The sequence below is a fragment of the Cyprinodon variegatus genome, unplaced genomic scaffold (genome assembly GCF_000732505.1).
Source record: "Cyprinodon variegatus isolate N-32 unplaced genomic scaffold, C_variegatus-1.0 Scaffold325, whole genome shotgun sequence".
Lineage (NCBI taxonomy): Eukaryota > Metazoa > Chordata > Actinopteri > Cyprinodontiformes > Cyprinodontidae > Cyprinodon > Cyprinodon variegatus.
This window is the reverse complement of record NW_015150778.1, coordinates 624957-629611: the sequence shown is the minus strand read 5'-3', so window position 1 is coordinate 629611 and position 4655 is coordinate 624957. Positions and strand designations below refer to the sequence as shown.

The window sequence follows — 4655 nt, the reverse complement described above, 5'->3', positions numbered from 1 at the left end:
ATCAAAAACTGTAACTTGCCCTATAAAGTCAAGGCAGGAGCAACATTTAAAAAATTCAAAAAAATGTTTTTGTTGTCTCAGTGAAATTAGCTGTCCCTTTTAGCACAAAGCATCATTTCAAACAAATTGCAACAGAATATAGACTGAAACTGTAAAACATTATTAAAATCAAATAAAGAGTAGATGGAAGAATTTCTAGAGGTAATCATTTTCGTTCTACCTCATGTAACACGTGAATGACAATAAAGTCTCTTAAATCTTTTCTAATAACTTTTTTCCCTTTTTTTCCTGATATCTTGATAATTCATCTTCAACGGTTTAAAGTTGAAATTTCTTCCCACTATCACCATAACTTTAAACTCCCTCCACAGATTCTCTGCCAGATTGAAGTTAAAACCCTTGATGGACAGCTGCAAAAACGTAATATAACCTCTGGTCAGCAGACACGATATGGACAAATTAAAATATTACTAAGATTGAAAGATGTATGAGTTTCTGAGCTTTACTGCATCGCCTCTGTGATTCAGTCACAATAAAAAAATGTTTTAAAATACACATCTGACAAGTTGCCAACAGCAGAATGTAGTTCATGAAATCTACTGGACCCATTTAACTGTTTATAAGGTCTAATGACACCGAGCGACATCCTAAAACTCCACAGTCTTTACTATGGAAAATAAAATAGAAATGGATAATTATGATGGGGTAACAGAAAACATGATTAACAACATAATGCATAAAAATACTAACTGCAATCCTTTTGAGACACTTTGACATAATGTTTGACTTCCATGACCTGTTTTTCTGTATCATAAGGCCATATGTGTTGTTTGGTACTTTAGTTTGACCTTTTAACTTAGTCAAACATTGTTGCCAAATTTCTGAAACCTGTAACCGCTGCAAAAGGTTAGAAGTGCAATCTGTTGCACAACCATTTACCAATAATTCCTCCACCCTATAAAGCCTTGAGTTTGCACTTATTGCTTTGTGTGGAGCGATCCGTCGTTGGCGGGAAATAGCTGCACTCTCCTCACAGTTCAAGCCGTCTAATAAAGCCAAATCAAAATGAACAGACGAACTAAATCAAACGTGGAGTATTGAGAGAACTGCAGAGACGACAGTCATGCAGGATTTCTGACTTTTCTGACCAATGTAAGGAAATCTTCTCCAGTGTGACATGTTGGGCAGACAGACCACCAACATAATGTCTTCCATTTAAATCTGCTACCAGGACGTCTAGGAGAAATGCTGGAGAAATTTTCCTGCAATGCCAGTCATAAGTGTGATTGGGGCCAAGTGTTAATGATAGCGGGTCACTGCAATGATCTGGTGCATTCTGCACAGCTTGTGCTAAAAGTGTGATGGTGGGGCTCAAAGCCACAAGGGTGACTCAAAGAATGTGACATTGCATGTGGAAAATTAACACATGCATATGGTATGTTCATGCCGATGACATAATGTGGAGTGAGGCATCAGTCCACTGCCTCCTGATTTATACACTTTGGTCCCACAACGTTTCACATTTGGTGTACCCTGGAACAAATGGCTTAGCTTAAACTTTCACACTTGTTCACTTACTGTAGAATTTCTAAGGCCAATGTTAGTGATAATACACTATTTTTAACGCCAAACCTCAAGGCTGTTTTAATCCCAATTTATCCCAGAACATTATGGAACAAAGTCATTTTCATGTAAACAATCAGGAAATAATACATTTATTCTTACTATAGAAAACTGAGACAGTTCATATAGTTAGAGCCATAATATGTTTGCATGGATTTGGTTTTAGTCCAGCTCTTTTCATCCAAGTAACCATGTGCAGTTTAACATGGACTTTGAGAAGGAAGCTGAGTAGTCAGTCACTTCATCTGCATGGGATTCAATTGTTCTCAGATAATGTAAAAACCTTGGTGTTAAAGATAATCTGGACTTGTCATTTAAATCCCATATTAGACAAAAAAATTCAAATTATATTATCCAGTGATGAAGGAGAGAAACGAGTTCATGCATTTGTTACTTTAAGACTGGACTATTGTAATTATTTTTTATCAGGAAGTTGAGGAAATGCTAACAAAAGCTGATCCAGCTGATCAAAGACAGTGACGCCAAAAACCTGGTGAAAATTAAAGAGAGAGATTATTTCTCCTAACCTAGCCTCCCTTTATTGGTTTCCTATTAACACAAAATAAAATTAAAAATCTCCTTCTCAAACATAAAGCCTTAAATGGCCAAGCTCCATCTGATATCAGAGATCTGATTGTTCCTTATGTTCCTAACAGAGCACTTCGCTCTCAATCTGCAGGTTTACTAGTGGTTCCTAGAATAAAAATAAAATAAAATGAGGGGCAGATCTTTCGACTCTCCTGAGGGAACAACAATCAGTTTTAGTCCGTGAGTGGAGACACCCCGTCTACTTTTAAGGCTAGGCTTAAAACTTTCCATTCTAGTAAAGCTTATAGAGTGCCTCAGGTTATCATCAGCTTCCTTTATAGTGATGCTGCTATAGACTTAGGCTGCTGGAGGACATGGGGGGAACTTTACATCATTCTGCTTCATTCCATCTCTGTTCTCCCACTCTGCAGTATTTGTTAATTTAACCCCTAAATTTCTGTTACCGTATTTTCACGACTATAAGGCGCACATAAACGTCTTTTTTTCCCCTCAAAATGTGCGGTGCGCCCTATGTGTGTTGCAACTGCGACTTTTGAGACCACCTCATTGAGGAGATGATAAAAGAGTGTAAAAGAGTGGCTGAATGTAAGGAGACCAGGTGTTTTTTTTTCCACTCATCACCATCGCTGTTAATCTGACTCCATGCGTGCCCATCTCACAGCTGATGTGAAAAACATGGGGAAAAAAATAAACGCTGTGCTCGCCGTTATCTCGGGGGTCTGACAAAGGAACTTCAACCGCTCGACATCGGTGTGAGGCGGCCGTTCAAAGTAAGGCTGCGAGCGGCGTGGGAGCGATGGATGACCGACAGAGACCACAGTTTCAGGATAAGTGGAAGGCAGCGCCGGGCAAGTTACGCCACCGTTTGCGGATGGATTGTACATGGACTAACGTGTCTGCTGGCTCTGTTGTTCAAGCTTTCGCAAAAGCCGGCATTATTTCTGAGGAGCCGCGCTGCACGGAAAGTGACTGACAGCGAAGAAGGGGAAACTGGCATGTCTGATTTAGTGCAGCTGTTTAATTCAGAAACAGAGGATGATGACTTTGATGGGTTTGATTAATACTTTGTAATAAATACATGAATAAAGCACAATCATACTCAGTTTTGCTCCCGCAGTATTTTTAAATACGCAGTAGAGGTATTTAAAGGTAGTAGAGGATATGTACCGGTATATAAAAAACGCGCCCTATAGTCCGGTGCGCCTTATGTGTGTGTTAAATACAGAAATGGGACACATAACTGAGAGTGCGCCTTTTAGTACGGTGAGCCTTATGGTCGTGAAAATACGGTATATGAGCTTTTTCTAAGCATAGTAGCTTCATCTGGTCTGTTTCTGTTTGGCTGCAACACCATCCTGGAGAGAAATATCAGCTGCGCTATTTTAATCAGTGCTGTGATTATAGATTATAGACTTGGGCATGTTTTTGAGTGTTTAGTAATGTTTCTCTCCTAGACATAGCTATGGACTCAGAGGAACAGTTAGGGAAGTGTTCCTGGACCTATGAAAGGCATTTGATACAGACAGTCATTCTATTCTATTCTATTCTATTGCAGAACATTTCCCATTTTAATTTCTCAACAGAATTTTTTTATTTTTATCAACTCCTACTTACCAGCCCGCTGACATGTCCAAATAGATAATTCTAAGCCCAATGTTTTATAAATACTTACTTGAGAATCTTAGTGCACAATAATTGGTACAGTTATTTTCAGAGTTTATATACATTTCGGCCATTGGTTTGTAAGAGTTGCTACAAACTTATGTACTTGGATGATACCATCATCTTTGCTCCTGGTAAAACAGTTAAGGACGTTTCAGAAAAGCTAGCAGATGCAATAGCAACAGGTTACTGGCTCCAAAGCTCTGGCCTGCAACTTAATATATCCAAAACTGCATGAGCGTGTTACAGAATTAAGTAACTAGGATTAAATTTGGACTTAAATCTTAGCTTCAGATCCCATATAAATAAAAGCGGTCATTAGGTTAAAATAAGTTTATAAAATTTCAGATTGATCAGAAACTACTTATCTTATTTTTTGGCATGATTTTCTCTGATATCGCTTGCTGTAATATAACTTTGTGTTAAACTCATGCTAAAACAATTAATCCCTTAATAACATGAAAAAGCTTTAAAAGCATCGGATATAAAAACATTACAGCCATCATCATTGTAACATTATTCAGAAATTCAAACTTTTGAGCTGGGATAATCACAACGAAATATTTGGCCCCACCGTTGACTGAACGGCTTCAATCATTTCATCTGTAGTACAGGCAGAAAACCTGAAGGGGCAGTAAGGGAGGACTGCACCCCCCCAAGAAAAAAACAGAGTGTTTTCATTAGGAACACCCCAACAGTGGAATAGAGTTCCTGAGGTAGTAAGAAAGTCCCAGTCGTTTTTATCATTTAAAAAAATCTATCGGTGGCTGCAGGAGACAGATGTTGGTGAAGATTCTCAGTCATCCAGGTCATAATCATTC

The 4655-nt window shown here is 38.5% G+C and overlaps 1 protein-coding gene across 2 annotated transcripts in view; it reads right to left on the bottom strand.

Moving 5' to 3' along the window:
• bre (brain and reproductive organ-expressed (TNFRSF1A modulator)) overlaps nt 1–4655 on the bottom strand; it is a 112252-nt gene that overhangs the window by 35516 nt on the left and 72081 nt on the right. The window lies entirely within an intron of this gene.